Source organism: Sminthopsis crassicaudata, chromosome 1, assembly GCF_048593235.1.
Source record: "Sminthopsis crassicaudata isolate SCR6 chromosome 1, ASM4859323v1, whole genome shotgun sequence".
NCBI classification, from domain to species: domain Eukaryota; kingdom Metazoa; phylum Chordata; class Mammalia; order Dasyuromorphia; family Dasyuridae; genus Sminthopsis; species Sminthopsis crassicaudata.
Genome location: NC_133617.1, coordinates 140,901,824 through 140,929,096, shown reverse-complemented (window position 1 = coordinate 140,929,096; position 27,273 = coordinate 140,901,824). Strand labels below are relative to the sequence as shown.

General features: G+C 35.7%; 1 long non-coding RNA gene across 1 annotated transcript in view; it reads left to right on the top strand.

Moving 5' to 3' along the window:
- Positions 1-1,485: 1,485 nt before the first annotated feature.
- LOC141543210 (uncharacterized) overlaps positions 1,486-27,273 on the top strand; it is a 129,885-nt gene continuing 104,097 nt past the window's right edge. Inside the window, exon 1 of the long non-coding RNA XR_012482382.1 lies at positions 1,486-1,717. This is a non-coding gene — a long non-coding RNA (uncharacterized LOC141543210). The remainder of the gene's footprint in view (positions 1,718-27,273) is intronic.

Sequence of the window (27,273 nt, the reverse complement as noted above, 5' to 3'; positions counted from 1 at the left end):
AGAGGGAATGACTATAGCCTAAGGTCTAACAATGGTCCTCAAACTTTTTAAATAGGCCAGTTCACTGTCCCTCAGACTGTGGGAGGCCGGACTATAGTAAAAACAAAAACTCACACTCTGTCTCTGCCCCTCAGCCCATTTGCCATAACCCTGTGGGCCACATAAATGTCCTTAGCTGCTGCATCTGGCCTGCAGGCCGTAGTTTGAGAACCCCTTAGACTCTAATACATAAGACCTTTTTATCCTAACATTAAGAGGAAATGGTTATAATCTGAGGCCAAGTAACTGAATAGGACAATTAGGGAAACTGGGTCAGGACATTAAAAGAGAACTGTGGCACAACAAGCTCTGAAACCTCTTTCCCTTTCCTTTTGCAGTTTTGTTTAATAATTACTTTTTCTTTCTTAATTTTCTCTGTGGATTTTATCCTTCCCCACCCCCCTCCTTTTTCCTCTCAGTTAGTCAAGTAAATCTTCCCCTAGCTCTCTTCTCTCCTTCAACTAATCCTATTCCTTAGTTTTCAAATCTTTTTTTTTGTACCACTTTTTTCTTCATTATTCATATCTCTTCTCTCTGTACACTCTCTGGTTCAACATTTCTCTAATGTTCTAGTTCCTCTCTTTGTGTACTCCTTATGGAATCAAGATTTCCATTCTCAGCTTTCTCTTCTAGGAAGTTTCTGTTATTGACTTATGTAGTTTGCTCTTCATATTCTCCTTTGCCACTGGGCCTCATTGCCAGAACAACATCAGTTCTGGTGGATAACAGAGACATAGTGTCCTATGGCAGAACCACTCTCATCCCCTAACCCCCCACACCCTGTTTTGCAACCCACCACTAATATATCTTTCCCTTTGCCTCAAATTTTCCTTCCTGAATCTGTGCCCTTATATTTCTTTAGTTGGCCTAGTAGATTTAACTCTCTCCTTTCTGAGGTAAGGCAAATAATGTTTTCATCACTAAATTCCCCAGTCAATCCCCAACACAAGATCCCTATCTCCCTTCACTGAACATCTCCCTTTATCCATAAGACCATTCATTGGTGAAACTCTCTCCCACCACCAAAGGGTCTCTACTTCTTCCTCCCCCCCTTTTCTTCTTCCTCCTTACCCATTCACTTCTCTTTTTGAGACAATAGGAGTCACCTTCCTCTCAGGATTTTTAGCTCTTGATTTGACAAGTATCACACATTCCTCTCTATCCTTTGCTCCTCCCATCTTCATACACTTTCCTATTTCATAATGAAGTTCTATTTAAAAAAAAAAAAAAAAAAAAAAGATTCATGAGTTCACAAGGTAGGGCAAGGCTCTGTCCAAAATGCTCCAAGCTGGCTAGTTGTTGCTCTTCAATCCTTTCTGAGGAAAATGACCAGTGACATCACAGAGTGATATCATGACTTGTGAGTGAATTAGATTTAAATGAGGCAGAGTTGCACAAAGTCATCAATTCCACTCTCTCTAGAATCAATAGCAAAGCAAAAAACAAGTATCCTGGTTATGGCTCAGGATGCATCTAAAACACCTGACTAAGCCCTAAGTGCTCATAGCACCTGCTTCAGCAGCTTTCATGGCCATCGACACAAATTGTCCTTAGCTGCATATTCCACCTGAAGATCTCTTCACATGATTGGAGTAGACATCTCCTATCACACCAAAAAGCTGGAGGTCTGTGTGTTATTCTTAGTCCATCTGATGAGGCAGTTTTACTGGAGCTACAGGTGAGAGTTGGGTGAAAGATGAACACCAGATATAGCTGAATAGCCCTGAAAACCATTCAGCAAGTTCTCACACCAAAAGTATTAGCTTTCTTTGAACATCCTATACACCCATTTCCTCACATACATTTAGAAAGAAAGCTCTTATTGTTCTGTCTGCTATCATTCTGTTGCTGTTGATGTTCTTGGCTGCTGATTTAACTCACTTATATTTCTCTTGTTTAGAGTGTGAAATAAATAATCTCTTTGAATCTGATTTTCTTTTTGGGAATATTTTAAATGCATTTTTAATATTGAAAGTCCATCTTTTTTCCTCTATGGTTAAACTTGACTATGCAAGGTAGGTTCACATGGGGTTGTATCCTGAACTCCATTGCTCTTTAGAATGCATTATTCCATTTCCTTCTGTATTATCTGGTGGATGAAGAATAGTCTTGTGTTATTCAAATTTCTTTTTCTTTGTATTTGAAGGTCTTCTGATTAATTGCAGAACTGCATTACTGAATTACTTGTTATATTTAATTTCTTGGAGTTTGTAGTGTTGAGTTTTTTCCTTTTCTTTTCTAAAGGCAATCTAAGAATCCTTTCAATCGGTATTTCATTTTCTTTCAGGCAGTTTTCTTTATTCTTATATTCTGATGTTCAGTTTTTTTGACATGTCATGTTCTTCTTGGAGACTTATAATTTTTAGGCTGTTTTTATACATTCCCTCTTCAAGAAAAATATGTTTTGTTTTGGGAGAGATACAGATACAGACAGAGACAAAGGGGGACAGACAGAGAGACAGAGACAAAGAAAAAGAAAGAGAGAGAGAGAGAGAGAGAGAGAGAGAGAGAGAGAGAGAGAGAGAGAGAGAGAGAGAGAGAGAGAGAGAGAGAGAGAGAGAGAAGAGAAAAACAGAGAGAACACTTTTTAAAGTTATTTTTGCTTCTCTTCTAGATTGTCCTTTACTGTTAAGTATTTGCATGTTCTTTTGTTTCTTTGCCATCAAAAGTTCAATTTTTTTCTATTCTGTTTTTTTTTCAGATCATAAATTGTGCTCTCATAATTCTTATTTCTATTTTAAATAACTCTGGAACAGCAGTTTGGGGTCTTATTTTCTCAAATTTCACAGAGCCCTCTGTCATCAAATAGTGTATAATATTTTTGTTTTGCAGTACTTATTCATAGATGCCTGATTTTTACTAGATCTAGAAGTCACATTTCCTTCTGTTGTTAATGTTTTCCCTACTGGTTTATCTGTTTATGTTGAAAGTCTTTGAGTTTTCTTCTTTGGTAATTTAGATCTTTTCCCACCTTATTTTCTCCTATTATTCATTTTCTCCCTCTCTCTTCTGCTGGTTGTTTTCCTGGGGGCTGGATCTCAACACTTCTTAGCTATTCATGGTTCACTTGCCTAGGTTTCTAGCACAAATGACAGAATTGGGGGACCTAACTGTTCCCAATTGGATGCTGGGGTCTTTAAGACTTAATGTATCTCAGACACTTAACACTTCCTAGTTATGTGACCCTGGGCAAGTCACTTAACCCCAGTCTCAGAAAGGAAAAAAAAAAAAAAAGAGTTAATGTAATGAGATCATGAAAGAAGAGGTAACTGAGGAGACTGCTAAACTTGAAAAGCTTTCTGAGGATTTGTCCTGTTAAGAGGCTGCTATGCTTTTTACTCTCTGACACTATAGATACCTCTGGATTTCTCCCTGGAACCTCCCTGGGCTTCTATGGACGAGCTTTCAGTTTATTTTGCTAGGTCCCACCTTATTTTTTGGAAATCTTTTAATCATGCTTCAGCATATCTCTTCCTCTCTTCCCTCTCTTTCCAGATCTCCCTTATATGTAGTTTTATTGCATGAAAGAAAGGTCTTAACAAATACTCTAACTCACTCCCTCACTAACTCATCTATCTTTCTTTCTATCTATCTATCTATCTATCTATCTATCTATCTATCTATCTATCTATCTATCTTCTAAATAGAAACCAAAAATTACTGTTTAAAGGCTGAGGGACTCTTAGAAGTATAAAAGGCTGCTCTCTAGCTATATATAAAATAAATAAAACCCATGTGCTTGGCTTTTAGCTTACCATAAATCCTTAGTTGAGATGGATCTGTAAGGCAATCGACTTGGGTAATGTATCATAAAGGTTATCTTCGAGTACTTTGTTTATATGAGCTATTTTTATCCTCAAAAGCAATAGGTAAAGAATGGGGCAGATGGTGAGTGTGCTAACCATAACCAGAGTAATCTGCTCCAGTGCAACAGTGCCTGGTAGTTCTTGCTCTGACCTTACACAAAGGACGGTTACACTTCATTTCACCTGTTTGCTTTGGTAAGGTTCCGGTGCCATACATCTTATTGTGCTACATCACCCAGATGTAATTTAGTTTGGAAGAGGAGTAAGCTTATGGAAAATCTTTGTAATGAATTTCCACTGATAGATGAAGAAATTATAGGAGGTTAGTGAATATATTTTGAGTAAATAAGTTCAAGAACAATACCTTAGAATTAAATTCCTCAAATGCTGGAAACTTTGTGTTGACACTGTTCACACAGTTAGGGATTATTCTTCCAAAGAAAGCAATATTGAGATCCCTTTCAGTTCTCTCTGCTGCCCCTGCTCTATGGGGCTGTCTTTAGTAGATTACTAATTCACTCATCCATTAGGTATGACAAAAGCAATGTGAGGGGTTGAATTGGAGCATTTCCCATGGAGCTGGGCTTGAGCTCAGGCAAATTCTGGCGAAATATATTCTCAGGTTCCTCTTTGGTTCCTTGATCTTTGTGATGAAAGATAGAATGAACTGTGCCAAAGAAGACTGGCTCCTCAGCCAGGAAGAGCTTCCCTTTCAGTGAACCATAAAGAGTGAAGCAAATAGGCTTTGATCTCTTTGAGGTAGCCTCTTTCTTGAGACATACTTAGTGCCAACTCTTCTTCAGTCTATGTATGTCTGGGTGTGGTGGCGGCAGCAGGATGTTCCTAGTGATTTCAGTAGAATCTAGAAATTCAAATAGCTATATAGAAAATATTTTTAGAAGAATAACCTTTTCCAAAATAATTAATCCCTAGGATGATCTTTCACATGTAAAGTATAAGCTCCCACTCCCCAAAGAAAAACAATTGAATGTAGAAGATGTGGTCTCACCTGTAAAAGAAATTTGCACTGAGTCCCATTCACCTCCCACATCCATAACAATAATAGCTCTCTGTCTCTCCCTTTTTCTCTCTTTCCTCTTTTTTCTCCCCCTCCCCATCTATCTCTCTGTCTCTGTCTCTGTCTCTCTCTCTCTGTCTCCCTTCCTCCCTCCCTTCTCTGGCTTTCTTTCTCCCCTTTCTTTCCTCTCTCTCTTCTTGTTACTCTTCCCCTCCCTCCCTCTTTCTATCTCTGTTCCTTTCTCTGTCTCTGTCTTTCTCTCTTTTTCTCTCTCTCTCTCTTTTTTATTTTTTCTCTCTCTGTCTCTTTCTCACTTTCTCTATCTGATTCTGTTTCTCTTTCTCTTTCTCTCTCTATACACAAACATACACACAAATATGCAGCTAGAACTAAAGCTTTAAAAGTTTTTTTTTTAATAAACATTATCTCATTTGATCTTTCGCTCAATCTGATAAAAGGAGCTTTATGCCAAACCCCCATCTCTCCAGGTTTAAGATGAGACTTAAGAGAGGTTAAATGCCTTGTCCAGGATCACACAGACAGTACCTGAGGAGTCTTCTTAACTCCAAGAAATGCTAGAGCACTTGATCATAAGGCATAATAATTATAGTCTTGGCTATAATAGCAATATGTAGCCTCAGCGTATTCTCCTATTAAATCTAGGGGTTGATGATGCTTCTTCATGTTTCTCTAGTCCACTGACTCCAGGTCTCCTCCTATGCCAACTTTTGCAAAAGGAAAAAAAAAAAAAAAAAGATGTACTCTCTCTTTAAGGAAAAATGCCTTGTGCAACCTCAGATGTATACTTTAACTCCAATGAAGTGAAGTAATTTGCTATTCCTTTACATATATGAATATGTCTGTATATATACAAACACTTACCTGTATCTATTGACATACACATATATAATGAGAGGAGAGAACAAAAATTTGTTAAGTTTCTACTTAATATGGGCAAGGCACTGTGCTAAGAGCTTTACAAATATTATCTTGTTGGATAATATTTTGATACTATCATTTTGAAAAATAAATATAATGGCATAATAATTCAAAAGTAACTATTAAGGAGCAAAAGTTTAGATGCTGGCTACTTTTTAACTAGCAGCTAGATTAAGGAGGGACAAATTTCTCCTATGTCTGTGTCTTTCTCCTCTTTTCTTTAGCCAGAAGGGAAACAACTTCATCATCCAGCTGTCAGTTAAACTAGGAGGAAAAAAGGGATTTTTGTTAATCTCTGCTAATAGACAGTGAGGAAAGCAAAGGGTCTCGAGGGAAAAGACAGGGCTAAAAATGGATATGAAATGAGGGTTTTGATTCTCAGAGATGAGATCCAGTCATCAGGCACTCAATGACCAAAGAGATTGTCATGACAAGTCATAGCAGTGAAACTGGAGGGTGAGGGGACAAGGCAAGTTTGGGGTTCTGGTAGTGTTGTGAGAGAAAAGATCCTCATAGAGAATGGGGGACAAAAGGTTAAGGAATTATTTGGATGATTAAATATTGATTTGAAGCAGAGACAGTAAGTCAGAGTGGAGGCTAAGGGAAAGAAGGTACTTAAAGGAAAAGAACTGAATCAAAGAAAATGAAATTGAAGAGGACAGAAATTATATAATAATGTTATTGAGCTCACTTTCAGAGGCATTGTGAGCAGGTTGCCAGGAGTTCTATGTCAAGTTAAATGGGGACAGACAGTTTTTGGTGGATGTGTCTTGTAGAAGGTAATCAGGAGGGAGACAATAGGTCTGAAAGCCAACTCCCCCTGTTCCCTGCCTCTCGAGGACTTAGAGAGGGAGCACAGTATAGTGGAAAGAATACAGGGCTAACTTCAAATACTTGCTCTGCTAATTACTATGTATGTGATCTTGTACAAGTTAATTAGTGTCTATTGGCCGCAGTTTCTTCTTGTATCATGAGAGATTGGTATTAGGAGCTCTCTCAGGTCCTTTCCAATTCTAGGTCTGTTTTATGTGACATCTAAAACCCTTCATTCAGAAACTAGTTGTGTGAGTGCACAAATCATTTTTCACTGTTTGTCTCAGTTTTCTAACCTTTGAAACGAGCTGGAAAAGGAAATGGCAAACTATTCCAATATCTTAGCAAAACAACCAAAATAAAATCCAAATGGGCTCATGAAGAGTCAGACATGACAACCAAAAAACCATTATATTTTACAATTTTGTAACAGCAAAACCAGTTGAGATACAACTCATCAATTGAGAAGGGTGTTTCTGTTACAACACACAATAGTATGTGACTCAAAGCTTATTTATAAATGCAAAAAGTTTTAGACTTCTTATGTTTCTAGTTGCAGACATACATACAATACTTTTAAATACATATTCAAATAAAAATTTATTTGCAATTGGTCAAAGGCCATAGTAAAACTAATAAGGCAAAAAACCCACATGTTCTAGAGCACAAATACATATTTATTAAAATTAAATCAAATTTTTAGCCAAAATTCAACAATGTAGTAAAGGATATTAAGGAAAATCCACTTTAAAAATAAATTCTGAAAGTATAGCAATTAATCTTCCAATAGAGCAGGCTATTCTTTGTGTTGGAAATCTTGTGGAGATTACATGTACAAATGAAACTTAAGCATGACATGAAGCTGAACATGAGGAATCTAAGGAATCTAACCACTTAAGATATGACTAAGTGATCTATGAGGTTTAACTTAAATATTCTGGGGTCTAGGTCTTTGATGCTCAGGCTCAATTTCCTGGCTTATATATCCTGGGAAAATAGTCTGTTGCTATTTGTACATCTATCTGTCCCATTCCATGTGATACCATGCCAGATTTTCTCTTGTCACTGTTTAATATCTCATCTCTTTCTCTGGTTCACTCTCATTTTCAAATGATCAGAGCATTTTTCCCAATGGATTCATGAGACTGTGCTTTAGAGAACAAGTCTGGATCTAATAGACATATAGTATCTAAGTGGAGCTAGAGTGGATATAGTGATGAGGGATGAAGTGTGGAACATGGATCAGGAAGAATTCAGTCTGAACCCTACCTTAGGTCCTGATTATATAGGTATATGATCCTGGATAAGTCACTTAACCTGTCACAGCCTCAGTTTCTTTATCTGTTAAATGGGGATATGAATAGTATCTATTTCATGAGGTTATTGTGAGGATCACATGAAATAGCACGTGAAACACTTTCCAGATCTTAAAGCGGTTACTAATGTAACTGGATACCTATCTCTAGTTGTCCTGATCTATTTTTTGCCAATGCATCCGGATGGCTCTGCATGAGAAAGCAAGGCTAGTAATTTTGCACAGTTACTCTCACTTAAATTCAATTCACTTGCATGTCATGGCATTACCCTTCTGATGTCATGGTCCTCCTCAAGAATGAAGGACAAACAGCAACTACAACAACCATTATCTAAGGTCCTTGATAGAATTTTGAAAAAAATGAACAAATGTAATTATTTGTCCAACTTTTTCTTTTTTTTTTTTTAACTGCATATTTTCAGGTTTTGTGTGTGTGTGTAGCTTGGTCTTTGTGTTATTGTTCCCACTTCACCCCTATCCCACTATTAATAGAACAGAAGTTCCAATTTGTGAGTTCCTCCATGAAGTCTCCATTTGAGGAAGCCATAAACCACATTTCAGTCATGCTCACTTCTAACTTGGCTCAGCTTCTGACTAATTTTCTATCCCTTTTGCTCTACTCCACTCCTCCTATCCCCAGCATTTCAGGTCCCTAAAGTATTTGTGTTGTCTTCCCTCATTCTTTACAGTGCCTAGCACAGAGTAAGCATAATAAATATGTAACCCCAATTCTAAGTACCACTGAGATTAGACTTTCTCCTTACTGGTGGAGATCTGCATCACATTTAGGGTGAAGTTGGTGACAGTGGGAGAGTGGCAGTCTTTTCAGTTCTGCACTCACTTTGGTTTCTAGCTTCAAGAGAAAAAATGGAAGATGACGATTCTACTTCAGATTGTTGAAGCCTACCTGAGAGGAGATGGAAGTCTATATCATGTCCCTAACCTTAGCTTGCTATGCTGGAGACTGTGTGGGGAACTTTCTTTTGGGAGAGATCCAGGACTCTTGCCTGGTATATGTTGTATGTGTATATGTGTACATGCATCTGTATGTTTATAAGTCCTGACCATAAATCTTGCAGTCCAGCTCCCCTCATTAATAAACAGCAATCAGAAATCAATTTGAATCTGAAAACCATATAAATGCTTCCTTTCCCTCTCCTCCCCTGCCCTCCTCTGTCCTCTCTTTCCCTCTTTTCTCCTCTCCTCCAAATTGCTCTCCAGAATGTGTTGATCAATTTTATGATCACAATTTTATGAACAGTCATCAGAGTCCCAATTTTCCCATATCTCCTCTAATATTTGTCATTTTCCTTTTCTGTCATATTAGCCAATCTGATGGGTATGAGATAGTACCTTATAGGTATTTTTAATTTGTATTTCTCTAATAGTGATTCAGGATATGTTTCACATTACTATTGATAGATTTGATTTCATTCTCTAAAAACTGCTTGTTCATATTCTTTGACCATTTATCAATTAATGAATGACTTTTAGTCTTGTAAATTGGACTTATTTTTGAAAAATGAGGTCTTTATTAGAAAAACTTGCTGGAAAATTCTTCTCTTCCCCCCACCCAGGAAGTTTTCTGCTTTTCTTCTTATCTTGACTGCATGAGGTTTGTTTGTGCAAAATCTTTTTAATTTAATGTAATCAAAATTATTAATTTCACATCCCAAGTTGCTCTATAGAAATGAAGACAGTGTCAGTTTATTTCCTTAGATTTGAAGATTGTTGTAAGTAGTTAATGTAGCAATGCAATTAAAAGATGCTTGCTCCTTGGAAGAAAAGCTAGGGCAAATTTAGCAGCATACTAAAAAACAGACATATTACCTTGCTGACAAAGATCCACATGGTCAAATTTATGGTTTTTCCAATAGTAATGTATGACTGTGAGAGTTTGACAATAAGGAAAGATGAGCTGAATCAACACTTCTTACATTGTGATGCTGGAGAAGACTTGAGAATCCCATGGGCAGCAAGAAGATTAAATCAGTCAGTACTTAGCAGGATTAATACAGATTTCTTATTGGAAGCACAAATAATGAAGTTAAAGCTTAAATTCTTTGGCCACATAATAACAAAACAGTACTTTTTGGAAAAGACCTTGATATTGGGAAAGATTGAAGGCAAAACAAGAAGAGGATGGCAGAGGATGAGATGAATAGATAGTCATAGAGGAAATGAAAATGATTTTGGATAGACTTTGAAAGACAGGTAAGGATTAAAGACCCTAGTGTTCTGCTATTCATGGGGTCATGAAGAATTGGAAATAACTGATCAATTGAACAACAATGCTGCCTCTTCCCCTATCCATAGATCTGATAGATAAACTACTCCATGTTTTTTTAAATTTGTTTATATCATCCTTTATAGCTAAATCATGTACCCATTTTCACCTTATCTTGGTATATGGGTATGAGATATTGATCTATATTTAGTTTCTGTAAACCTGCTTCCCAGTTTTCCCAGGTATTTTTGTCAGAGTGTTCCCCAAACTTGCATTTATTAAACACTAGATTACTATGGTCATTCACTACTATGTATTATATACCTAATTGATCCCCCTCATCCAGCACTCTATTTCTTAGCCAGTACCAGATTTTTTTGATGGTTATTATTTTGTAATACAGTTTGAGATCTAGTACTGCTAGGTCACCTTTCTTCACCTTCTTTATTATTATTTTTTTCATTGATTGCCTTGATATTCTTGACCTTTTTGTTCAAGATTCTAGTTCTATAAAATAATTCTTTGTAGTTTGATTGCTTTGGCATCAAATAAATAAATTGAGATAGAATTGTCATTTTTATCATATTGGCTTGCCCTACATATGAAAAATCAATATTTTCCTAATTGCTTATTCTGACTTTATTTGTGTAAAAAGTGTTTTGTTATTGTATTCATATAATTCCCAGGTTTTTCTTGACAGGTAGATTTATATTGTCTACAGTTATTTTAAATGTAATTTATTTTTCTATCTTTTGCTGTTGGATTTTATTGGTAATTTATAGAAATGATGATGATTTATACAGGTTTATTTTATATCCTCTAACTCCTTTGAATTTGTTAATTACTTCAACTAGTTTTTTAATTGATGCTCTAGGATTCTCTACATATATCATCTTCTCATCTGCAAAGAATGACACTTTTGTTTCTTCATTCCCTGTTTTAATTCCTTTAATTTTTTCCCCTTTTTTTATGACTATAGCTAGCATTTCCAGCACCACATTGAATAGTGGTGATAATGGGTATCCTTGCTTTACTCATGATTGTAGTGGGAAGAATTCTAGTTATTTCTATTACAAATAACGTTTGCTGATGGTTTTAGATATACTTATTTTAGAGAAACTGAAGCATAAATGATTCTCTTCCAGCCTTTTGCCTTTACTCTCTGCATGTCTCTTTGTTCACGAATGCTTCTTGTAAATAATATATTGTATGCTTTCTAGTGTTTTGATAGGAATGAAATGTGTATTATATTTTGTTAAAAGCTTTTTCTGCATCTATTCAAGAATTCATATAATTTTTGTTGTTTTTGTTATTGATATAATCCATTATGCTGATAGTTTTCCTAATATTGAATCAATCTTTACATTATTGACATAAATCCTATCTGATCATAGTGCATGATCTTTGTGCCATACTGCTGTAATCTCCTTTCTAATATTTTAAAAGTCTTTTACATCAATATTCATTAGAGAAATTGGTGTATAGTTTTCTTTCTTTGTATTTGCTTTTCCTGTTAGGGTATCATTACCATGTTTGTGTCATAAAAAGAATTTGGTAGGACTCCTTTGCTTATTTTTTCTGAATAGTTTATGTAGTATTTGAATTAATTGTTCTTTGGATGTTTGATAGAATCTAATTGTGATTCCATTTTATCCTGGTGATTTTTTGCATAGGGAACTCATTTATGGCTTGTTCAATTTCTTTTTTCTAAGATAGTTTTATTTAAGTATTTTATTTATTTGTTTTATTTTCTCTTTTGTTAATATGGGCAATTTATATTTTTTGTAAATGTTCTTTCATTTCACTAAGATTGTTAGATTTATTGCCATTTTATTACCAATAAAAATAGCTCCTAATAATTGCTCTAACTTCATCCTCATTGATGATTAATTCATCCTTTTCATTTTTGATACTGCTAATTTGATTTTCTTCTTAAAAATCAAATTAACCTACAAATTTATTTTATTGGTTTTTTCACAAGCCTCCTAGTTTTATTTTATTTATTATTTTAATGGCCTTTTTACTTTCAGTTTCATTAATCTCTTCTTTAGTTTCCAGGATTTCTAATTTGGTGTTTAATTTGGGATTTTATATTTGTTATTTTTCTAGTCTTTTTACTGCTAGCACAATTCATTGATTTTCTCTTTCTCTATTTTATTGATACAAGTGTTTAGAGATACAAATTTTCCTCTACTTCTTTAATTGCATCCCATAAATTTTGATATGTTGTCTTATTGTCATTCTCTTTTTTAAAAAAAATTATTGTTTCTATGATTTGTTCCTTAATCCACTTATTTTTCAGATTAGGTTATTTAGTTTCTAATTAATTTTAAATCTTTGTTCCCACTGTCCTTTTTGAACATAATTTTTATTGTAATGTGTTCTGAATTTAGTCTAGTTCTGCTTTTCTGCATTTGATTGTGAGATTTTTATGTCCTAAAACATGGTCTAGGTGCTGCTGAAAAAATATCTACAAACATTCCTTTCTATTCCCATTTAATTTTCTTCATAGGTCTATTATCTCTAACTTTTCTAAAATTGTCTTTTTAACTTCTTTCTTGTTTATTTTTTTGGTTAAATTTATCTAGTTCTGAGAGAGGAAAGTTGAAGTTCCCCCATTTTAGTTTAATAAAACTTCTTAAGTTTTTTTAGTCTTTATTTGCTTCTATAACCATTTAACTTTTCCCTTAAGCATTTAAAAGCTATTCCATTAGGTGTGCATGTGTTTGGTATTGATATTATTACTGTGTGGTACGGAAATGGTGAGGGGTCACCATTTAATAAAAAAAGCTGGAGAGAGCTCTATAGAAAAGCAAAGTTTATTGTACATTCTTGAGAGAAGGGCATCCCACCCTTCAAGCAGCAATCGAAGAGAGGAAGCGCCTCCTGGGGCAGGACAGCACCTTTAATCCCTAGCAAAACATCCCCTCCCACCACTGACCCTCCTCCTCATTGGCTGAGAGTCTTACATTCTAAACGAGAGATCTGCCCATGAAATTGAACTTGACCAATAAGTACATAGTTGCCCATATTTGGCTGAAATAGGGAGGAGGTATCATGAGAGGGAAACGCAATTATACCCTTGATGTTTACAGTCCTTCAGGCCTACTCAAACACTGAAGTAGATGAAGCTTTACTTCAACTGTCTTGAAAGATCTCACCTCATCTCATTCATTACTTCATTGCCTATGGTACCCTTTAGCAAAATGTAATTTCTCTTCTAATCTCTTTTAATTAGATCTATTTTCATTTTTTTACTTCAACTGAAGCATAAATGATTCTCTTCCAACCTTTTGCCTTTACTCTCTGCATGTCTCTTTGTTCACGAATGTTTCTTGTAAATAATATATTGTAGGATTCTGGTAACTTTGCTCTCTACTTCCATTTTATGAGTGAACTCATTTCATTCCCATTCATAGTTGTGACTACTATATATTTCCCTCCATCCTATTTTTTCTCCTGTTTATTCTCCTCTTCTTTTAACCTGTCCCTCCTCAAAACTATTTTGTTTCTGACCACTGCTTCCCCCAATTCACTTTTCCTTCTATCATTCATTACTTCTATTATTCCTTTCCCCTCCTATTTTCCTATAGGGCAAGATAGATTTCTATATGCAATAGGGTGTGAATGTTATTCTCTCTTCGAGACAATTCTGATGAGAGTAAAGTTCAAGCATTGCCCACTATTACCATCCCTTCCCTTCCACTGAAAAACTCCTTTCTTGAATACCTCTTTTTATTTGAGGGAATTTATCTTATTCTACCTCTCCCTTTCCCCTTTTCTGTGACTACCTTTTTCTTATCCTTTAATTTTATTTCTTTTAGATACCATCCCATTATAATTAGCTTATACTTGAGGAAATATTATTATGATTTTCATAATCGTCAAGATGATATGCGTAATGAATATACTACTAATATAGATTTTGCAGAGCTGCCTTTTGGAGCTTAGGAGTCAGTCTTACAATACAGCTTGAAATGATCTATCAATTGTTGACAATGCTCTCCTGTGTATTTTGAGTGAAGTGAATCAAAGGTGGTAGAACCTGTTCCCATCATAGAACTCTGATCCTGTCTCCCACCAAGCAAAGACCTCTATGATCTGAAGCAATGAATTAATAACTGGACTGGAGAACACCCATATTGTCCTGCATTTGTGAGCTTCTCATGGGGAACTACTCAGGCCCTGAAAATGATTGCATTGTAATCCACATTCCACATTCTTTTCCACTTATGATTTGTGTATAAAATCTCTACTTTTCCTGTAACAGGAAGAAATGTCCTGCCCAGAGCTTCCAGTTTGCAAACTGTATTCTTCACTCTTAAAGTGATTAACTAAACTGCTACTTGATTTCTAAAACCTGTCTCTTGATCCTACTTTTTGTGGTTCTAGCTATCCATGGTTTAGAGACCAAGACAGCAAAATTTTGTTAATACATTTGTGACCAACCTCTTTCTATATATACTTCTTTTAACTGTCTTCAAAATGATAAAATTCTTAGAAGTTACATGTATCATCTTCCCTATCATTTTCCCCTATACAAATGCAAAGAGTTTACTCTTATTGAATGTCTTATGAATTCTCTTTCATGTTTACCTTTTTATGCTTCTATTAAATCTTCTATTTGGAAGCCAAAATTTCTATTCAGCTCTGGTTGTTTCATTTGAAATGTTTGAAAGTCCTCTAATTCTTAAATAATCATTTCACCCTTGAAGGATTATACTAAGTTTTGCTGGGTAGGTGATTTTTGAATATAATCCTAGCTTCTTTGACATCTGGGACATCATATTCCAAGTTTTCCAATTCTTTAATATAGAAACTGTCAAATCTTGTATTGTCCTGACTATGGCTCCATGATACTTATATTGTTTCTTCCTAGCTGCTTGCAATATTTTCTCTTTGACCTGGGAGTTCTGGAATTTGGCTAAAATATTCCTGAAAGTTTTCATTTTGATATCTTTTTCAGGAATTGATCAGTTGATTCTTTCCATTTCTATTTTACCATCTTATTCTAGGATATGAGGGTAGTTTTCCTCAGCTGTTTCTTGAAGGATGGTGTCTAAGTTCTATTTCTGATTATCACTTTCAACTAGTTCAGTAATTCTTAAATTATCTACCCTCATTCTATTTTCTAGTTCAGTTGTTTTTTCAATGACAATATTTCACATTTTCTTTCACTTTTTCATCTTTTGATTTTGTTTAATTGTTTCTTGTTGTTTTGGAGTCATCATTCCAGTTGCTGATCTGCTGCTGCTTTGTTGGGGCAATCCCTGTGCTGGACTGCTCTCCACTCTCACCTTTGAGACAAATATTTTCCTAAACCTTGTAAACTTTCTTGGGCTGACAATGGATGGGATTTTACCCCATCCTTTTGTTAATTTTGCCCCTCCAGAATTTGTTTTGAGGCGTTATTTTAAAAGTTGTTTAGAAGGGAATTTGGGAGAGTTCAGGTGAGTCTTTACCTTTATTCTATCATCTTGGCTCTACCTCTGTTGTTCTTTGTTTTGAAAATAAATTTGATATATGAACTAATGCAAAGTGTAGTGATCAAAACCAGAAAAACATTGTACACAGTAATAGCAATGATGTAATAACAAACAGTTGTGAAAAACTTAGCTACTCTTACCAATACAATGATCCAAGACAATTTTAGAGAACTGATGAACCCTGATTAAAACTTGTTTGTTTGTTTAATAAAACAGCTAATATAGAAATTTTTTACATGCCTTCACATGTATAATGGATAAATGTATAAAGGAGTAGGAAGAAGAAAAGGGAATTTGGAACTCTAAATTTTTAAAAATGAATTTTAAAAAAATTTAATTTAATTTGGAATTATAGAGGAAAAGTCCTTAGTGTGTTTACACTCTTTGGCCCAGTGACCTCACTACTAGGCATATATCACAAAGAAGTAAAAAAAAAAAAACCTGAAAGATTCCATATGCACCAAAATATTCATATTAGCACTTTTTGTAATAGCAAAGAACTAGAGGGGAAAAATGGTATCCACTGATTGGAGAACAGTAAATAAATTGTGATATATGAATGTCATGGAATTTTAGAGATAGAGATGAGTAATGAATCTGTGCTTTCATCATACATTCTCAGATGGGGAAATTCTACCAAAGAAGACTGTTGCTTTCTCTGTAATTTTTGGCCTTAGAGAGTCACCCAGAGAACTGAGAGATTAAGGGACTTGTTTAGCACCATGGAGCCTATATATCATAAACAAAACTTCAACCCAGGTCTGATGAAAAGTAAAGTAAGCTGAATTAGGTGAATGATATTCATATGATGACAGTATTGTAAAGTAAAACAATGCTAAACATTGTTAAACATAAAACTCAAATTAATGCATTATTTTCAGTGATAGTCTCAGAGAATAGATAAAACTTTTTTTGGGGGGGTAGAGAGATAGAATAATATGAAACGCAAGGTTGCATACTCTATCTGAACTAGTTGTGAGGTCATCTGCTTTCCTTAACTGGTGTTTTTGTTGTGTTGCTTTGGTTTATTTTGGGAGTTTTTGTGACTAGAGAAATTCAATTGTCAGTAGGGGAGAGAGGTAGAAAAGGGAGATGGAAGATTTTATGGGGAAATGCCTGTGGTATTTTTTAAAGATTTTAAAAAATGTTTTAGAAAAAGAAAATGAAACTGATCAAAAATTTTCCAAGAACAAATATAACCCAAGTTGTTTAATGGATATTATGAGTGTTGAACAATCAAGTAATATTCCCAATAACCCTGACATTTTTGGAAATGTTTGCCTAAGAAAGGTTTAAAAGCTTTAAAAGAAACTCTGTGATAATAACACATTTTTTCTTTTCCTGGAAACTTGAACCTGGAATTAGGAACACTTGAATTTGAAACTTGACCTTAGACATTTATTAGTGACTCTAGTCAAGTCACTCAACCTCTCATTTTTGTTTCTTCATTTGTAAAATGAGAGTAAAAATAGCACCTACCTCACAAGGTTTTTGTGAGGATCAAATGAAATAGCAGTGGTGAAAGCAGCTTCCTCTGCCAGCACCAGGGAGGAGATGGGTTTCCAAGGTCCCCTGAGCAACCAATTGTTTCAACTGGGTTGTAATCAGAGGCTCCACTTACCACCTGTTGTGAACATAGCCAGGTGGGGGGAAGCCACTGTGCACAGTAGAAAGGATGCTCAGGTTATGTGGCTGTGATATATTTATCCAGCTCAAAGGAGGAGGGCCCTTGCAGAACAGGAAAAGAAGAATGAGGATGAGTCACTGTTCAGAATTCTTCCAAATACAAAAAGGTCTCTCTCTGCAGGCATTCTTGAGGCAAGAAAGAACTCTTGGATTACTCACCCTACACTTTCTCTTTGAGTTTATTCACAGAGGAAGGAAAATGCCCAAGTTTTTAGATGGAATTGTTTTGACCTCCTCCTCCACACATGACTTTCCTCACAACAAGAATGGGGCAGACTGGCTCTGAAATGGATTCATGAATAAACTGTTGGGAAGAAGCATGCTACTATATTGCCATGCTGCCATTAAGGATCCTTAATGAACTAAGAAGATGCCTTACAAGTCATCTATCTATTCCAGTCCCCTCATTTCACAAATGAAGAAACTGAGACTAAGAAAAGTAAAGGCTAAAAAGGCCCAGGGGTACACAGGCACTAAGTATCACAGAAGGGATTCAAACTCACCTCTAATACCCAGAAAGAAGGCTAGATTCAGAGTCAGAAACTGGATTTATAATCTCATTCTCCCTTACTAGTTTCTCTGTGCCAATGTTCCTCATCTGTAAAATGACCTCTGAGATAACTTCCAGCTCTATATCTATGATGAATGAATGAATAAATCATTTAAGTGCTTACTACATACAAAGTCTTGTGCTAAGTGCAAGGTGTAGAAAAATAAGTCAATTCTGGCTCTCAAGATGCTCACCTAATGGGAAGGAAACAACTCATATAGAAGGTTTCAACTGCAGGTCAGATGAAAAGACTCCATGGTTCTTAGGGTACAGGGGCAAAGCAGATAGTAATGTTTCTACTTCCATGTTATTTCCATTAACAAAATCTCGTCAGCTTCTGATGCTTAGCCATTTGGCAGTGCCAAGGACTTTCTTTTCTGGTTCTACAATAGATATGGCTGTAGAATTTCTAGGAGCAGTTGCCAAGTTGTATCTTTATAGAAGATTATTAAAAAATATTCAAGTTTCTGTAGAAAGACAGGAACATTAAAATATGGGTGGTAGAGCTGTGAATTAATCCAGTTGCTCTAGATTCCAATTTGGAATTATGCAAGAAAAGTGCTACAACTGTTCATTCAAACATTAAAAGATTTCATTGCTTTAAAAAAAAAAAAAAAAAAAAAAAGAAGAAGAAGTTTACTTCTAGAATGATGGCTTTGGACATTGGGCTTTTGGGGTCAGAATCTTGGGTCTTGTATTTTTATCAGGTTTAGGGGGCACTGAGGTGGGGCATACCACCTAGCAAGTTACTTAACCTCTTTCAGCATCAGTTTCCTCATCTGTAAAATGAATAGGTTGGACTCAATTATCTCTAAGATCCTTTCTAGCTTTAAATGGATGATCTTATGATCCTTTTTATCCATTTTTCAGTCTTCAGCAGCCAATAGTCTCTGTGATGTTTATTTTAATCTCCTTGCAGTGAGCTACATGGAGAGTTTCTTGTGAAGGAAAATTTGCATGAAATAAACCAGGGAGAATGAAAGATGTATGTTCCCTAAGTCACTTTTCTTCTCTCTCCTTCCATTCTTCCAGTCTGCTATTAGATGCTCTCTAATACCTCATTGCCATTTTGTAAGGTAGTTTCTCTCTCTTGTGTCAATAGAAATCAGACAAGACTGAGAAACACTTTCTTTCATAGATCATGCTTTTCATTAAACTGCTTGCCCTAGTGGAAAGAGCTATGTAATTTCTATGTTGTACAAATTGTGATTTATTGATTGTTCTGACAGATACCATCCTAAAACAGGCATGGGCGTCCCTCAGTTTGTAATCTTTTCTGATTTCTGAGCCTTCTCAGACTTTTATGCCTCAATTTCTATTTTCCTCAAGCATGTCTGGATATGATAGGACACTGTGAGGGAAGAGGTGGTAATAAAGAATCAGCCAAACTAAAACAGTCATCTTAAGATCATAATGTCAAAGATTTAGAGTTGGAAGGGATTTTAAATGACATCTAATTCAACTCCCTTATTTTATAGATGAGGAAACTAAGACCCAACCAGTTTAAGTTACTTATCCAAGTTCATACATATACTAAACAGGAGGGACGGGATAGGAATGCAAGGCCTCTGACTCTATAGCCAATATTCTTTATTAGGATAGAAAAAATCTAGAGCCATGTGTTTTTTTCCCTTTTGTTTTGGTTTTTCTTTCCCAATGTGACTAATATGAAAATATGTTTAAAATGACTGTACATGTATAACCTATATAAGATTTCTTGCTGTCTTAGGAAAAGGACAGGAGGAGAGGTGGGAGAGAGAAAAAAATTTGGAATTCAAAATTTTGCAAAAACAAATGTTGAAAACAATCTTTATGTATATATAATTAGAAAAATAAAATACTATTAAAATTTTTTTTAAAAATCCAGCTCCAGAAGCAACTTCAGAAATTATCTAGTTTTCTTATTTTTCAGATGAGAAAATCAAGACATTATGTGTATTAATTTGCTCAAGGTCATAAGGATAGTGTCAGAAGTGAGATTTGATTCCAGGTCTTGTGACTGCAGAGCAAGTGGCCTTTCTGCTATTCTGTAATGTTTTCCACTGGCATGCTCTCCAGCACAAGTTAGTGAGGGTCAGTCCAGAGAATAGTGACAAGGAGGCTTCATGGAAATCTGGAGGAGGTGAAGATTGAACAACAACAACAACAAAATCCAACCTGGATCTTAATTTATGAGTCATTGATAGATGCTTCTTGCATTATTTAGATGTAAAGCAGAAGCTGGGAGAAGACCTAAATTTGGAGTGATGGGTTGGCACAGACACTAAGGCTGCCAGCTTAGAACAAAGGCTTCCTGTCAGTTTTATGTCAAGGATTTTTGTGTGCTCAGAATAATACCAGAGACAGAGGAACAGTATCAACTGTCGGTTATACTAAGTATCTATGAACAAGTGTTCTTCTGGGTGGGAAGAGGGTGAGCAAAGTGCTTCTTGGGAGACTCAAGGAATGGGACCGAAGGGGTCAGAATAATGTTCTCTCTTCCCCATCCTCCAAACATGGTAGCCTCTATAGTTTAGTGACCTTAAAAGAACAGGAACATTGCTATTTTTCATTTGGCTGTAAGAGCAGCTAGATAGCACAGTGAAAAAAGTGCTGGCCCTAGAATCTCAGACACTTACTAACTCTGTGATCTTAGGCAAGTCACTTAATCCCTGTTTGCCTCAGTTAGAGGAGGAAATGGCAAATCACTCCAGTATCGTTGCCAAAAAAAACCCCAAGCCTAGATGGGGTCACAAAGACAAAGTCTGACATGACTAAACTCAGTAACAAAATCAGGGGCTATGTTGGTTCCATGACATTCACTAGGGATATCATCCTCAACCCTAAAGCAGTTAAGTTGGGAAAGATGTTCAGGACTTTGCTTCAAGGCACCAAAATTTATAGGACACAAGAAAATAATACATAGATTCACTTAGGACCTTAGAAGGTTATAGAAATTCCCTTTCCTGATCAACTAAAATTGAAAACCTTCCCTAAAGGAAGACAGTAATTTTATTTCATATTACTTTCAATCTAGTCATGATATTCCTTCCCTATAAGAAAAAATTCCATCTTTTTCCTTCAATCCTTTGCCCACCTGGAGACCCCAATGTCTGTAATGTGTTGCTTCCTTAGGGATTCTATAATATGAATCCGTAGCTTCCTTAAAAGTATAAGTAGGATATCCCTTTCTACATAAGATTTGTCCCAATCTGCCCAGTACTCTTCTTCTTGAAACTACTTTGTACATATATACTTTGGAATTTATTTGTGTACATTCTGTGCCTCCAAAGTAGAATATAAGGTTCTTGAGGTTGGGGACAATTTCATTTCTTGTCCTTGTATTTTCAGCCCCTAACATCATGCCCTACATCATCATCATCATAAATAATAATAAATGCTTGTTGAAATGAATTTTAGCTAAAATCTCACTTACTAATCCTTCTATAGAAGAGGAAGTGGATCCAGTATGAGTGGAAATCTGTTGAATATGCATGACAACACTGAACACATACATACTTGAATGAGTGGAATGTGACATTTGGAATTATGGGATCTGGAGGGTTCTGTGCAGCAAGTCAATGATGTGATCAGTGATTTAATTGTTTTTCCACTGTTATGCACTTTCACCAGGCACAGCTGTTCCAAACATGTTCACATAGAAATAGCCCAACACCTATTGTTTGCTAATAGGTTTTTTTTTTTTTTCCAAAAGGGTATCTGGAACATGGCGCTTTTGTTAGCACACAAACAGAAAGTGTTGTTTGTAGCAACAAATGTTTGGATTTAGGCAGATGTAGGAATTTAGAGGTAATTGAGGGTAAAATACAATTTCTGTTCTTTCCAATGGCTGCTGCACATAGAACACATCATGCCCTTTGAGATGAATTGTGTGTAGAATGGCCCAAAATGCTGACCTAGAGTTAAGCATTCCTTTCAAAAAGTGAACCTGAAGACTCCTCTCTAGTTTATGCTTGGAGTCACCATTACTTACAGAAATGACAGCTAGCAATGCCTCTGTACCTTTGATCCATTTTCTGCTTAGGAGAATTAATTTTTGTTCCATTTACTAACTATTGGCTTTAGGCAAGCCTTTGGACCTCTCTGAGTCTGTTTCCTCAACTGTAACATGGACATCAAAACATTTGTGCTAGCCACTCCATGAGGTTGTTGTGAAGATCAAATGAGATGATATATAGAATATTTTGAAAACCTCAAAACACAATGTAAATATAGGTATCAACTAATATTAACATTAATAATTAATAAATATTGATTATATGGTAAATGCTAATTGTAAATATAAATAGTATAAATTAAATATTGATAAATACATGGTAAAAAAAGTATTAATAATTAATTATAATATTATTATCAATTGAGATAATGAATAAAAGTGCTTTGATGATATCCATCCCAGCTGATAACAATCTAGTGAGAAAGATTGTATGAATATGGGTCTTCCCATTTTACAAATGAGGAAACAGAGGCTTGGAGAGGTCCATAGACTTGCCCAAAGTCACTTGGCAAGTGAGAGTCAAACCCAATTTTTCCAGGTACTCTTTGCACTGCTTGCAAACCATTGTTGTTGTTGGCCATTATTAACTACAATAATAGTCCAAGAACTATCTTGTCTGATGACATGCTGTCTGATGACTCACACCAGTCTGTTGCTCTTGTTTCTCAGCTATATCTATTTGTAAGCTCTGATAATTATAAGGGAGTGAAAAATTTCTCCCCTGAAGCTACCTTTTGAAAAATTAAACACTTAGTTCCTGGAGGGCAGGGATCCTCTCTTCTCCACTGCTGAAAATCTGGGTCTTACCTAATACCCTGTTTGTGTACCCAATCAACAATTTAATATATATTAGGTCAGAATGATGTTGGGTAGAATAATAGAACTCACTGAGCTGGGAACTAGGAGACCTGGGCTCTAGTTACTAGATCTTGACTTTGTCACTAATTAGGACAATCATTCTAAGCCTCAGTTTCCCTCATCTATAAACTGAGAAAGTTGGGCTAGTCATAATCTGTAAATTCCTCTCAGCACTAACATTCTGTGATACTATGTAAAATAAAAGGGGCTTTTGGAGAGCAGAATCACACAATCTCAGAGTTTAAGGGACCTAATTTGAGATCAGCTCAACTCCTATCTGAATCAGAATCCCCTTTTCAATATACCTGACAAGTGGTCAGTTACTTTATAAAAATATATCATATAATAAAACTTTCTTTGGTGAAAAAAAGACAATACAACACTCTGGAAATTAAAGGGAAGGCTGTTAATTGAAGAACAGCATGATGTAATACTATTATGCTATTAAAAGAATAAAGAAATAGATCATTCCATAAAGATGTGGAAAGACTTACATGAATCGATATAGAGAAAAGTAAGCAGAATCAACAATTTATATTATAAAAAAGAATTTTGAAGACTTTTACAAACTGATGAAGAATGAAATGAGTAAAACAAGGTATACAACAACATCATAAAGACAAACAACTTTGAAAGCTGTAATCAACACAATAACCATCCATGATTCTAGAGAATTGATGTCAGATTCTGCTGCCCTCCTCCTGAAAGAGAAGGATGGACTTTTGGTGCAGAAGAAGACTATTAAAATCCTTAGCTCTTTCCCACAGTGCATTCGGCACAGATTGAGACATGGATATACATTTTTTTGTTATTCAATCAATAAGGAGATTTGTTTTGCTTGACTATGCATATTTGTTGCAAAGAATTTTTCTTCCTCTTGTTTTTAGTGATATGAGAAATGGAAAAGAATGAATATAAATTTCTATTATGAAAAAAAATTGACAGGTGAGAGGATGCTACAGGTATAAAATATTGTATTTTACTTTATTGTTTTACTTTCTTATAAGAGACCTCTCATGAAGTATGTGTGTTACAAGGAGTCATCTGTAAATGTTTGTAATTGTGACATTTAAAAAAATTTGTAGAGATGACTTATAGGTATTAATATTCTAGCATTTTAGTAATAAAAGAAGTGAGCAAAACTCTCATATACCAAGGATCTTTCTTGAGGGCTCACAGTTTAAAGAGTGGGTGTTCCTGAGAGTGGCAATCAACTCTGATTGGTTAAAAATGAGAGAACTAATATTATAATGAGAGGTGTGTTAGAATCCAATGAGGATCTTGAAGTACATGATACTAAACACTTAAATCAGTTTCCATATTATCTGTCTGACAAAAGGGAGAATCCACATTTTTCCAGACCCATCTAAGTAAACACAATGAGCAGGGATTCACCCATTCATCTAAACCAGGGGTCCTCAAACTACAACCCACAGGGCAGATGCGGCCTGCTGAGGACATTTATGCAGCCGGCCGGGTTATGGCAAAATCAAATTGGAAGTGACGTTGGACCTAAACTCACATTAGCAACGCACACTTCCGGCACTGGGCTGAGACGGCAGAGACAGAGTGTGAGGTGATACTGAGGTGAGGTGAGTTCCCAGTCCGGGGTGTATGAAAAATACATTGACAACTCAGCAAAATATTTTTGTGAAGCAGAAGCAGCTAAATATTTCATCACTGCGAGCAAGTTTTCAAGTTGCCAAACTAATAGCAGCCACTGGAAGACCATTTGTGGAGGGAGAATTTGTTAAAGAATGCCTTCTTTCTGTGGCCAAAGAAATGTGTCCAGAGAAGGCTGATTTACTTAGTACAGTGAGTCTTTCAGGACCTACAATTACACGGAGGATTGAAGAAATGGGAGACAATCTGCATCAGCATTTGCAAAACTCCACAAAAAAAATTTCATATTTTTCCTTGGCACTCGATGAAAGCAGTGATGTTTGTGAATCTGCACAACTTCTAATTTTTATTCATGGGATGAATGATTATTTTGAAGTCATGGAGGAGTTTGCTGCACTGCAAAGCAAAGGAACAACTACAGGAGAGGATATCTATGAAAAGATTTGCCAAACTATGAATGGTTTGGAGCTGAACTGGGCTAAACTAGCCAGCGTGACAACTGATGGTGCCCCTAGCATGGTGGGGGTCTAAGAAAGGAGTAATTGCTCCCATTAACCAAGAGATGGACAAACATAACCATTCTCATCCAGTAGGCATACACTGCCTCATCCACCAACAAGCACTGTGTAGTAAATCACTGAAGTGGGATTCTGTTTTGAAAATTGTGGTATCTTGTATTAACTTCATTAGAGCTAATGCAATAAATCACAGACAATTTCAGGAATTTCTGTCTGAGCTAAATGTTGAGTATGAAGATGTTCTATATCACACAGAAGTCTGTTGGCTGAGTCGAGGGTGAGTATGACTTACTTACACAGATTACAACTTTTCTGCTTTCAAAAAACAAAGAAGCACCAGAGCTCAATGATGCAGAATGGAAATGGCACCTTGCCTTTCTGACAGATGTAACAGAGCTACTCAACAATTTCAATATGCAACTTCAAGGAAAGGGGAAGCTCATCTGTGATATGCAGTCATGTCAAAGCATTTGAAGTAAAATTAGGCCTCCTCATCAAACAAGTAAAGGAAGAAAACTTCTGCCATCTCCTCACAACTCAAAATCTATTAGCAGAAAAACCACTGTTTGCATTCCCAAACAAAACATGTGTGGATTCATTGGAAAAATTGCAAAAGGAGTTCCAATTTAGATTTAAAGAGCTTCATCTCCATGAACAGGACATACAGCTTTTCTGTAACCCATTTTCTATTGACATTGAAAATGTGGATACAATTTACCAAATGGAACTGGCTGAACTGCAGATTTGTGACTCTCTGAAAGACGCATCATAATTTCTATGCATCTCTCCCCTCTGAGACATACTCATCTCAGAAACCATGCACTCAAAATGGCAACCATCTTTGGCAGCACTTATGTCTGTCAACAGACTTTTTCTAGAATGAAACATTTGACATCTCCAACCAGATCAAGACTAATGGATGCACACTTGTATCACTTGTTACGACTAGCAGTGACAAATAAGGAACCAGATATTGACCATCTCATTAGCCAAAAGCAGGCCCATAATTCCTATTGAAATATTGGTAAGTTTGTTGATATAACTTTACTTCATTTTAAATATTGTATTTGTTCCGGTTTTGTTTCTTCACTTCAAAATAAGATATATACAGCATGCATAGGAATTTGTTCATAGTTTTTGTTTTTACTATAGTCCGGCCCTCCAGCACACAGTCTGAGGGACAGTGAACTGGCCCCCTATTTAAAAAGTTTGAGGACCCCTGATCTAAACTTAGGATTTCTTTACTGTCTGTTTAGAACTTTGCCCAAGGTTTTCATCACTATAAGTAGAAAAAGGAAGAAGACTTGATCTTAGCTATTAATATATAAAATAATTTTTTCTCATAACATAAATACTAATCACATCAATAAAACTCTTTACTAGAATAAAGAGAAATCTGGCTGATACACATGCTCAGATAAACTTTCTACTCTGAGTTAACTGTTGGGAATTTTTTCCTTATATTGAGCCTAAATTAGCCTCTTAGCAATTTCTAATTGTTATTCCTAGTGCTGATGTTTCTTTTTTTTTTTAAATTAAAACTTTTTATTTTCAAAATATATACATGCATAATTTTTGACATTCACCCCTGCAAAACCTTGTGTTCTAATTTTGTCCCTCTCTCTCCCCACTACCTCCCAGAGTTGGCAAGTGATCCAACATATGTTAAACATGTGCAATTTCTCTATACATATCTCCACAAATATTATACTGCACCAGAAAAATCAGATCAAAAAGAAAAAAAAATGAGAAAGAAAACAAAATGCAAGTAAACCACAACAAAAAGAGTGAAAATACTATGTTGTAGTCCATCCTCAGTTCCCACTATCCTCTCTTTGGGTGCAGATGGCTCTCTTCATCACAAAACCATTGGAATTGGTCTGAATCACCTCATTGTTGATAAGAGCTATGTCCATCAGAATCGATCATCATATCATTTTGCTGTTGCTATATATAATTATCTCCTGTTCATTTCATTTAGCATCAGTTTATGCAAGTCTCTCCAGGCCTCTCTGAAATCATCCTGCTGATCATTTCTTATAGGACAATAATATTTCATAACAATCATGTACCACAACTTATTCAGCCATTCCCCAACTGATGGGCATCCAACTCAGTTTCCATTGAAACATCCACTACAAAAATGGCTGCCACAAACATTTTTGGACATTGGTTCCCTTTCCCTCCTTTACGATCTTTTTAGAATAAAAGCCCAATAGAAACCTACTGCTGATCTCTTGATCCACCTAAACAATTTCCACTATTTTCCACTCTATAAAACAGCCATTCAAATACTTGAAGATAATTATTATGTCTTTCTGAATCTTCTTTTCTTTGGGCTATGGCATGGTCTAGATGTCCTTCAACATCCTACCCTCTTCTAGAAGTACTCCAGCTT